The 11,996-nt window shown below is 39.4% G+C and overlaps 1 long non-coding RNA gene across 1 annotated transcript; it reads left to right on the top strand.

Annotated features, from left to right (window-relative positions):
- Position 1: 1 nt before the first annotated feature.
- Positions 2–3,035, top strand: LOC135772774 (uncharacterized). The gene is made up of 3 exons (XR_010543268.1): positions 2–262; positions 867–1,020; positions 1,770–3,035. It is a non-coding gene; the product is annotated as an uncharacterized lncRNA (long non-coding RNA).
- Positions 3,036–11,996: the final 8,961 nt, after the last annotated feature.

The following is an 11,996-nucleotide window of genomic DNA, read 5'->3' as shown; positions in this document are numbered from 1 at the left end:
AACTAGAGAAAGCTGTTCACGTTCACTCTCAGCGGGCGCGCGCTGGCAGAAGGGGATAGAGACGTCTCATGTAACTGACTACAGTAATCTGAGTAATCTGTGCTGTGTACGACGCGTTATATAACGTGACCGGGATGAGAACAGAGTATGGATTGAACAGTAAACGCGGAGGCTTTTTTGAGAAGGATGCTGGATGTCCGCGAGCGCGCACCCAGCGCGTCAGAAAAGCGAGCGCTCTGTCACTGAACTCCAGCTGCAGCAGGTAAGCGCAAACCATCAAAGACATTTTTATGACTAAATATTATGCTTGAAAATTCCTGTTATGGTTTATTATAAGATGTCATTGTTGTCATTGTTTCTGACCACCGATTATGTACGCATGCTTGTGATAGACAATGGCTATAGCATAACGGTGAAGTATTTAATTCACACAATCATCATGCACTTAACTGAAAAATATTAGCTGTTTAAGTTTCATTTCTCAAAATCTTAAAATTTAGGATTGTGGTATAACTTTACATTAATAAATGTGAGTAGCCTACATCTTAAGAATTAATCAGATTTGTTTCTTTGTCATTTTATAAAGAAACACACCTCCTTTCCTTGAGCATGTAAATTATATGAAATGTAACATTTACCAGACAATAATGATGTATGTTTTCTTCTTGACTTCAATGTTTTATAGTACATTTGGCAGATGCTTTTATCCAGTGCATTCACGCTATACGTTATTGGTTAGGGATCGAACCCACAACCTTTGCAGTGCTGATGCAATGCTCTACCAATTGAGCTATATGTCAATATAAATATGCAGAAAAAGATACAGCTTATGCAGAAAATAACTAAAAACCCTTTCCTGATCATAGGTCCAGAATCATGAGGGGGATGAAGTGTGCTGTCAGCATACTGGAAACGCTAAACTGGCTTGTAGGAGGCAGAAAGCTGAGTGAGTCTCTCAACCGATATGTAATGCAACACCAGCTCTGATTCTGCTGAGACCTGCGAATGAAAGTTCAAGAGGTGCGGGGTCCTCTGTGAAACTTGCAATCCAGTTATAGTTCGGTCTTTGCACATACATTTGCCTTAGACTGTTACTGCACAGACATTTGAATACAAGAGCAGGTAGTCAATGCAGTTATTTAAAAACCCTTAGGGTAGTTGAATGTTAACATTGTAATATGCATTTGGCAGATGTAACATGGATATCTAAAAGCCTTAGTTATGATAATGAATTGCCATTTAATAAATGCAACAAGACACTTGAGTCTGATTTGCATGGTTTTAATAACACATTTCATTGAAACCCTAGCTTTTTTTTGCATATTAAAAAAAGAAATAGTTTTCTTGCTCTATTCAATCCTTCTATCTGCACTAACATGTTGAATGTTTCGCATATTTGTGTTAAAAAAATGTATTTCTTTGAATATTAAGAACACACCTCCTCTTAAAATCCTCGTCTTGTGTTTCAAATGAGATGGCTTATTTCATAGTTTTACTCTGTGAAAAGAGATCTCATTCAGCATTCTTATAGTCTTCCGTCTTGAAATAAGTGCCCTTGCTAAATTATTCACCAAAATGTTATTATCACCTTGGCCATTGAACCTAATTGTTTGTCAAGAGAAAAATAAGTTTCTCCTCATGCCATCTAGTTTGAATCTCAAAGACTTTAGATCTGTAAGCAGTTAAAAGAAAACTGCAAAGGAGACGGCTGGGTTTTTAAAAAAGAAAGTATCAGTCGTAATCTTGTTATTTTTCTCTTATCCAAACAGTCTCTTGAAAACGGCTGGAACATTGCTGAGATAGATCATTAATTGTATGTGCCGCAGCAAGCGAGCCTATTAAACAGCATCAAAGTCCTGCTTCTGGCATTCTCCCCCGTAATATCGAGATGCAGTGTTGTGGATCGCCCTGCAATGCTATGCGTAATCAGTTTTTAGAGGATAAAGACGCCCGCTTATTTAAAGACATGTTGGCAATGCTGTGAATAGATGCATTATGGAACTACTTAAAGTAGTGAAAGTCTTCCCGTCAGTCAGTTACCTCCTTATCATTCCAAACCTGCATATCTTTCTTTTGTGAAACATAGAGGAGAGAAGTTAAAGACTTTTCTTTCATGCAGTAAAAGTTAATGGTGACTCAAGCTGTCAATCCCTAAAATGTTGCCTAACATCTTTTGTTTTATGGGTTTGTAAATGATGTGCAAGGTAATGATGGCAGAAAAGTGGGGAATGGTGCATACTTCCATATGCTAATTCAAATATATAAGATGTGGTAGCCTACTAATATGCACCCTTTAGGTACAAAGGTGTACTTTGTTAAAAGAGGACCACCCCAATGACAGCTTTTGATTTGTTTTCTGCAATTTTTTTTACATTTTGTACTGCAGTGTGGTGTTTCACGGAGCTTAAATTGTTTTAATAAGTCCCAATTACCTACAATTAGCTTTAATGAGATAATGAAACAGAACATGTCAAATTTGGCTGCTGGTTAAGCCCTTTGAATTTGTTCTCAAATGAAGAACAAGCAGCCCTCGCACTTCCCCAGGCCAGCTGTTTTGTAGATCTGATAATGGTCCAGTTCCTGTCACTATATGGCAGAATGGCTGAGCCTGGTACAGAAAAAGGATGTTTGTTGGGCTGTGTATTGCAGTGGGCTTGTATAAAACTGGACAACCATTGTTTGCTTACAGGCAGAACTGTAGGACCATTTGTTTTGGGCCCTACAGAGACCCAAACACAATGGGCCCTCACACTGACCTCTAAGGCCCCTGCCCACCCACTCGGTCACAGCTTTGTGTTGGCTTACATTGCAGGAAAGTGTCTTCAAAGTTCTTCTCTGAGTAAGAATGCATAGTCATTCACATTGCTATTGGTCCCAGTTGGTTCTTTGTGGTGCTCAGCTGTTGTGTATACAGTACGGCATTGTTGCTTCTACACATGGTGAAATAATAAAAAATAAAAAGCAAGGCAAGAGGCATGTACAAGGCATGTATGTGTCATTCTGTACTGTCATTACTCATTATTAGCTTACATCAATTCCTTTATTAATGTTTTTCTTAATCACCCATGTCTGATTTAGCAAATCATGCAACACTTGTTTTAAATCTATCCATTGTTGCAGTGATAAAAGCAATACAGTTAAGTTGAATAAATGAAGAGCTCAGATGCAAAAGGCGCTTAATGCCTCCTTTGTTAAAAATGAGGTAATGCCCTTTGTCTGCACATTATATGCTCATCAAATACCTTTGCTTCAAATCTGCTTAATCCCAAGCTGTAAGAGTTTTTAGTTAAAGAAGGTTTATCAAAAATATTTTGGATAGTCACTGATTTTTTTAAACCTTTTACCTCAGAAATTACCTCAGAAGTGGATATTTTCTGCATGCACTTAGAGGGATTTGCAGCGAAAGACAGTCAAATCTGTAAAATACAAATTAAATGACTAAAATAGGCATTTCAATTACTGACTAATAACCTATTTATTGCCATTAAAATGTAATTACTGAACCTAAACATAAGAGCCTGATAAAAATGATTGTTTGCAAGACAACATGTCAGCCGCACTTAGAGGGTTTTGCATCTGAGCTTTTCAAATATTTAAAAATGCCTACTTCTTGTAAAAATAAGTCACTTTACTGTCACAAAAGTAGTTGGTCCAATTTACTATGGATCACTGTTTAAAAAATAAGATTCAAATCAGTTGAAAGTTTTGAGAATTTTTGCTGTACTTTGCCAGACCTCTAACAACACATCCAGACTCTCTTCCTTTTTATCTGATCGAGTCCTGACTGGATTTCACCTTTTTGTCAGCATGCAAGTTTTTTGGCCAGCTTTTCTTTCCGTTCACCTTGCTGGGTCGTCCTTGGACTGCAAAGGCATCATGTGGTGTGGGCGTCCCTTCAGTTTCAGAAGTAGGTTAGACTTATTTTCACACCAGGAGCTGCTAGGTTTCACTGATTGCTGTCTTTCACCTTAACAAAAGGTCTTGTGCTGTGTGAAAATATTTAGGTTGAAATGGAAAGATTATTAAAAAACCTGAATGGCACAGTGATGGAATTAGAGTCATACACTCTAAAACGTAGTGCTAAATAGCACTAAAAATGGTTCACTGGCTCGTAATCATAGGGGAACCACTTTAAGTGCTATAATAGCACCTATGCACAGTTATTTCACCACTTTTGGTGACATACATAGGTGCTTTAAAGTGGTTCCCGTATGATTGCCAGCAAATCCCTTTTAGTAGTATTTAGCACCATTATTTTTAAGAGTGTATCATGGTATTTTGTTATATAATAAGTATTGAATACCTCAGAAGAAACTTGTATAAGATCAAGGCTGCTGTTTTAAAGCTTAAGAAACATGACCTCTCATTTTTTTATTTAAGGTGTTAACTCAAAAGATATAATAATCTTAAAAGCAGAGGACATAAACACATAGGGGTTGTTTTCTGGACAGGGTTTATCCTAGTCCCAGACTAAAATGCATGTTTGAGCTGCCTTAATTTAAAAACATCTTACCCTGACATATCTTAACACATATCACAGAGATTTTTTGTCTCAAGATGCACACTAGTATTGTTTTTTGTAAAGTGTGTTTGTAAAAACTACTTAAATGTCCTAATGTAATTAAGGCCTAGTCCTGGATTAATCTAAACCCTGTCCAGGAAACCAGCTCACGAGGAATCTAAAGATACAGTGGCAAGAAAAAATATGTGAACCCCTAGGAATGGGTTTTCTACAGTGAGTTCCCATAAAATGTGATCTGATCCTCATCTAGGTCACAACAACAGACCAACACAATGTGCATAAACTGACAACATCCATTAAACATTCACAGTGCTGAAGGAAAATGTAAGTGAACCCTTGGATGTAATAGCTTGTTGCCTATTACTTCAAAAAATTTCCCATTCCCCTTTACAAAACTGCTTTAACTCAGACACATTTTTAGGATGTCTGGTGTAAACCGCTCTCTTGAGGTCATTCCACGGGTTGAGGTCTGGGCTTTGACAGGGCCACTCTAAATGGCACTTTTTGTTTTTTAAGACAGTCTGTGGTGCAATGTTTTTCAGCAGAGCAGCGTCTTCCTCCATGGTGTTTTGCTGCCATAGACACCGTGCCTTTTCAAAATCTTTAGTATGGTAGACTCATGAACAGAGATGTGTGCCAGTTCCAATGATGTCTTCAAGCCTTTAGCTGATACTCGTGGGTTCTTCTTTACTTCATTGAGTATTCTGCATTGTGCCTTAGGAGTCATCTCAGATTCTCACATTTTGAGATTGTTTTGTATCCCTTTTCAGCCTTATGGAGTGAAACAACTCTTGATCGTATATCTTTAGAGAGCTCCTTCTTGTGAGGTATGGTTCATAAGAGCTGATTCTTCTTAGAGACAGCAATCTCAAAATGTTTAAAGGGGGTCGCACACAGGACGAGAAGCGCCACGCCATGAATTTTAAAAACAGAACACATTTTCTATGAATGTACGCACACCGACGGCGCCTGTCCACTGTGACTCTAGACACAGCTCAAATCCCTGTCATGCCACAGAGCGCCACTCACACACATAGTTTAACATTAAATAACATCATATTTGTCCCAAATTAACATTGGCTGCTAACTTATAGTTTGCAATTTGAAGTAGACGCTATCTAAGCTTGTGCTATTTAATGTGCACGTCCGGTGTATGACCTCCGAGTTGTCCTAGATGAGACACAGCGCTTCTCGTCCAGTGTGCGACCCCCTTTTGTGTCTTTTTATCAGTCAAAGTAAACTAAACCACACTTTTAACTATGCACGAAAGGATTTTTTTGGCCGATACCGATTTAAACAGACAACTTCTGGCCGATACCGATGCCGATATTAAACACTTGTATACAATACTATACAGTTGGTCTATTAGCTAGTATATTTCTGCATCAAATAATTTTTACTGAACATAGATTTGATCTAATTAACATTCAACTGACCAACATAATAAGTGAGGCACAAATTAAGCTAAAACAAATTTAATAAGACAGCAAGACAACCTTTAAGGGTGGTTTTTGCTATTCAGCATTTATTTTATTAACAACATTAACTCATTTTTTACATATAATGGATTTTTTATGCAGTTAATTAATAAACAATCGGTATCGGCCTTTCTCGTGCTTTTGGCGATATGCCGATGGTTTCAAATTCATCAAAAATCGGCTGATAAATATCAGCGGCCGATACATCGGTGCATCACTACTTTTAACTCATTTTATTTCTGACACAAATTAGATTTTTATTAAAGTGATTAGTCTATAGGTTCACTTACATTTTCCTCTAGCACTGTGAATGTTTAATGGGTGTTTTCAAAAAAGAAACAAAACTATTATTTTTTGTGTTGTCAGCTTATGCACATACATGTTTTTCTATTAGTGTGATCTAGATTACATTATATTCTAAATCACTGTAGAAAACCAGTTTGTTCCTAGGGGTTCACATACTTTTTCTTTCCACTGTATTAAAGTGAAGTCATTTTTTATTTTTATAATTTTATAAAAGTGTAACAACAAAAGCCATGGTATTAGCATGCTTGGTGGATTTGGTATTATACCAGAAGCAAAGCGGTATCACTCTTTCTCAAAGCATTTCAATAGTCTGAATGTTCTGAATTACAAATTTGCCACAGTGATAACCCTCCTTTTCTTCTGCCTCCGGGATTTGCATACCTGCGATAAAAATGGAAATGCTACACTCCAACTTTGGTCGATATCTGAGGAAGGCTCTCGAGAGAATCTTTGTCTTTGCTGGAAGGTGCCTTACCATGTCATTAACCTCACTTTATGCAATTTGGGCCATAGTGGCTGCGTTCCCCTGGCATGGTCATGTCTGATAGGTAGGGCTACACTTGATCCAAGATGAAACAGGAAAGCTATTTTCAGTGTTTGTGATGAATGTTGTGTTTAAGGCATGCGAAACGTCATCTCTCTCTCTCTCTCTCTCTCTCTCATTCCTAATCTCTTCCTTCTTTGTCCGGCACTCATTAGATTGTCTTTATCTGTTTGGCAGCGGATCGGCTGAAGTGGAGGAGATGAAGGTGACCTCTGTGGCTGGGCCAGGGGCTGCAACACAGGACATGGGAGCCGCCTCACACTCCCGCTCGTGTCTTGTGTTGCAGCCAGTGGAACAGCTGCACTGTCCGCATCAAAGAGGGAACCATCGTTCTTCAGAACGTTTAGCGAGAGCCACTGTCTCCGCAGATCCCTGGTCGCTGCTCTTCTCATCTGTGTTTTACAGAAGAACACACTGGTAATCAGTAAGATCCTGCATAAAAGATGTTAAAGCTTTTGAAATGTTTTTGATAAGTGCAAATGAATATCAGTAAGAACTCTGAGATACTGTATACATTTTGACTATAAATGACTATTCTGTATATTTGTTGCCTATAAAGACTATATATACTGTATAAAGTGGCAAAGCAATTAAATGTTAGTACTATTTAGATAAAAATATTTTTTAAATAACCTAATATCCAGTGGCGGCCATTGACTTCTCTTCCGATGTGTGCAAATTCAAAATAGGTATTCTGGAGTGTCATGTGTGTGGCTCGTCATGTCAAAATATGTGTTCAGTGCGTCGTGTGAACCATATGCATTATGTCAAAATACATGCTGTAGATGCTTCAAAAGGGTTTATGATAAAAGAAACACTGACATTTACAAAATACTCGCAAGACACAAAATTAACATAAAACTATCATGAAACCCCTTTGAGGAGTCTGCATCATGGAACATATTTTGACAAGACACGCCTAACACATATTGTGACATGACCACCCACACACATGACAGGCTAAATACATGTTTTGATGATAGGCTGTTAAAAAATATGGACATAGTGTCCATGATGTCACCCATAGGTTTCTGAAGATCATTTTTTAAGCCATCTTGGCCGCGGATATCCGAAAATGGGTAAACAAGCGGGACGTGGGTGAAGCTGAGGTGACTCACTGGTGGCTAAAACCACGCCCATGTAGCTCGACTCTAGTGACAGCAGTGGCTGTTCACCCGTCACTCAAGTGACCACGCCCCCTTAATTATGCAGAACTTTATGGCTTAATATAAATTAAACAGATGAGTTACAAAAAGATTTACCCCCCTCACAGCTGTCATGGAGGTCAAAATTAGCTATATAGACCAAAAACACTTTTTGTACCAGGCTGTAAATATATTGTTTTCTGCTCTAAAATAGTGCATTTTTACATGGGTGTCTATGGGAATTGACTCCTTTTTTGAACCTGTCTTTAGCAGCCAGTCGATGAATTGCAGTTTACCCACGGTTTTGACAAGCTTTGCATCATGCGCCCTCGAAAAAGTCACCGTCCGCCACTGCTTATATTAAAGTTTCTGTAAAAGATCATAAAACATGACTGTGTCAAGGTGTCAATTTGATCGATTTATGGACTTGGACATCCTTATTTGTCATCGACCCAATAATAAAATCTATAATATTTTAATGCTTAATTGAAATTATATCAACACTGAAACACTCTGGCTTAGGAACTTGCCATGTGCACACTTGTTTGATTCCATTCATTCACTTTTCTTAAAGCAGCTTTACAGATAATCGAAAAGTTTCTGGTGCTGTGTACTGTATTTCAATCAAGGTTATGTTTGAATAACACAGATGAAATACAATCTTGCTTTCACTCCACACACAAGTATATAGTCACTTTCACACAGCCTCAGATGAGCCATTCACTGCCAGGTGTAAATATTCAGATCATGTTGCTGCTCTGCCAACTGAGACCCGCCTGAGCTGAAGAAAGGCAAGCGGTGCTGGCTATTTAAACTCGTGAAATGAAGTTGCTTTCTGTCAGGGATGTCACCTGATTGGAATTTAAATCCAAGAATAGCTTGGAGACGGAGATTGTTTGCGTCAAAAGGCCTAAATTGTGAAATAAACAGCTGAAAGTGGATTTTTTTTAATTACCTGTTATAATTATTTTCTAAAACCTTTAAAAAAAGTTGTAAATGCAACACCTTTGAATTACATACGTATGTATGCTAGTGTTTTGTATAATGTCAATAATGTTCGATCTGACTGTACATTAACGTTGCTCTTTACCAAATAAAAACATGACTCAAGAGACACATAAGAGACGCATGACTAGGTCATTATACACAATACACACATGCAAGTTTAAACCACACAATGCAGTAATTAAATCCCAGTGTTTCAAAGTATACATCAGGTAAAAAGCTCAAACAACATCATGACAACTCATCAGCCTAGAGCAGCCGTGTGACAAGCAGCCATCTGCATATCAAAGAGTTTTCTCCTCAGTGTGAACCATAACTGTTAGTTTCCACACCTCGCAGTTGACAGCGCATGAGTCAGAAGGATTTATTGTGACAGACCATGTAACTAATGGGTACATAGGTTGGTTTTGTCATCCCTGGTTTCATAATTACCTTTCAGCATGGATGAGAAAACTAAGTGCTTTTCATGATAGACAGGCTAATAGGTAGCTGGATTTTAGCCATGCCCTTTAGATTAACCTTTATGGAGTCTGCAGATGCATTACATCAGACTCTGTCCAGGTGCTTGCGCAACTGCAGGCATGCAGTTTTCTTTCCAACAGATCTTCATCAGCAATATTCATTTGTATTTATTTACACATTCAAGGTCAATATTAGGTTAAGGTTTGGACTTCGGAAGGCCTGTGCTTTCTCAGTATTGCAGATTGTAATGTTTAAGTCCATTTAGGAAAGTTGCGCCACTAGGCAGCCAGGTAGTTATTTCTGGCAGGCCCTGTCCCAAATGGCACACTCCAGACTTGTGGACTTCCTCAGAGTCCACACTTTGATGACACCATGTAGTGCAGACCTTAGGGACCCTTGAGTCGAGTCCATGAGGGAACACTGGAGTCGTATTTTGGGACAGACTCGAGCGTCACGCCGGAAATAGGAAGAGAAGTTGCCCATCTGTGTGAACTGAAGATCGCATCAAGGGTGCATAGAGAGCGCTAAGCACACTTGACAAAATGACAGATGGGATACCCTACGGATTCATAGACTAAGCGAGCATGTGCAATTTAAGGCCATAAAACCAAAAGTCCACATGAAGTGCGCCATTTGGGACAGGGTTATTCAAGACTATCTACTTAATTGGGGAAAGACATATTTTTCTAAAATTGTGTACTAAAATCACAATTAAACATATTTATGACCAACAATTAAACATCACATCAACTGTACCATAACTTTTGTTATTTAGGCTCAAATTGCGCTAAAAAAAATTCTGAGGTCGCGACTGCGAATGCGCACATGACAACTTAAAAATTATGTTACCTGGTTGAATTAAAATCTTGAGTTGATTTGACGTAAAAAATATAAGTTGTCTCAAAAAAAGTTCACCAATATTTTTAGTTGAATTAACTCAAAATTTTAAGGCAACCAGGTAACTTACTTTTTGATGTTGAACCAACTTTTTTACAATGCAGGTTGGCAAGCACCACAAAATTCTTGCCTGGCAGCCAAACCTCTCTGCATGGTTGTTATTCATGCTCGTTGTCTCCTTTCATCTTTAGCAAACCAAAACATTTTATTTTCAACTAGGCATTTGTTTTAGAGATCAGTTTAGCACTAGCCAGATCGATAAATAAATGCAGACCTGAAGTTCACTTCGGTTTAGGCTCGTAACCATGACAATGGGCGTGCGTCCGATGAAACCGTCAATAGCCCTGTCCTAAATGGCACACTCCATACTTGTTAACTTCCTCAGAGTCTACTTTGATGACATCATGTAATGCAGACTTTAGGGACCCTTGACGCAAGTCCACGAGGGTGCACCGGAGTCGTATTTTGGGACTTTGGCCTGTCCCAAATTGCTCACTTCATGTGGACTTTCGGTCTTGTGGCCTTAAACTGCCTGTTTTTGCTTAGTCTATGAGTTTGAAGGGTATCCCATCTGTCATTTTTATGCTCTGAAGTGTGCTCATCAGCGCCCCCTTTTCACCCATGATGCGGTCTTTGGCGAAGGCTCCATGCACTTCTTCAACCCAGAATTCCTTGCGAAAGAGTAATCAGACAAATCAGACGACGAATGGGTGTTCACACTGATGGGCAACTTCTCTTCCTATTTCTGGCGTGGCACTCGAGTCTTTTCCAATATACGACTACGGTGAACCCTTGTGGACTCGCGTCTGCACTACATGATGTCATCAAAGTGTGGACTCTGAGGAAGTCTACAAGTCCGGAGTGTGCCATTCGGGACAGGGACAGACTCGAGCGTCACGCCAGAAATAGTCAGAGAAGGCTGTTTCTCAATTCCAAGAACGCAAAGAACGGACTTGCATTCTCGTGAAGACTGGTCTTGCCAGGCGACTTCGGAAGAACGAACTCAGAAGGTCGCGAGAACACAGAACGCACTTGTGAGAATTGAGATGTGTGTGATCTTCCTGTTGGTCACCTCACCTCCCCAGATTTCAGGGCGCAAGTCGGCACTCTTTGCATCCTCGATATCAAGAACACATCCGGGTATTTTCATGCATCCTCTGTACTTGTGTTCTTGAGAATTGGAATTGAACTCCGACAGTTAATGATGACGTAGAGCGAGAACACAAGGACACAAGATCACAGAAAAATGCATATTGAGAAACAGCCTGTTTGCCCATCAGTGTGAACAGCCAGTTGCCCATCAGTGTGAACTCCTCCCATTCGTCATCTAATTGGTCTGATTTCTCTTTTGCAAGGACTTATGGGTAAGTAAAGTTTGTAAAGCCTGCAGCAGTGCGGGCTTAAGCCCGATTTATAGTCGTGCGCAGGTTCTACGCCGTAGCTACGGTGTAAGCTATCGTAGCCTGTGTGTAGCTCTGCGTAGCCTGACGCGCACCTCGCAAAAATTTTAACAGCGCGTCAGATCTACGCGAACCGCAAGCGCTGTGATGGGTCAACCAGAACCCCTCCAGTCAGGTAAAAAACTGCGTCATAGGTATTTCCGTTTGTGACGGTGAAAACAAAGATGAGCCAAGTTG

Source organism: Paramisgurnus dabryanus, chromosome 19 (genome assembly GCF_030506205.2).
Source record: "Paramisgurnus dabryanus chromosome 19, PD_genome_1.1, whole genome shotgun sequence".
Taxonomy (NCBI): domain Eukaryota; kingdom Metazoa; phylum Chordata; class Actinopteri; order Cypriniformes; family Cobitidae; genus Paramisgurnus; species Paramisgurnus dabryanus.
The sequence above is the reverse complement of the archived record's forward strand: the minus strand, read 5'-3'. Positions and strand labels throughout refer to the sequence as shown.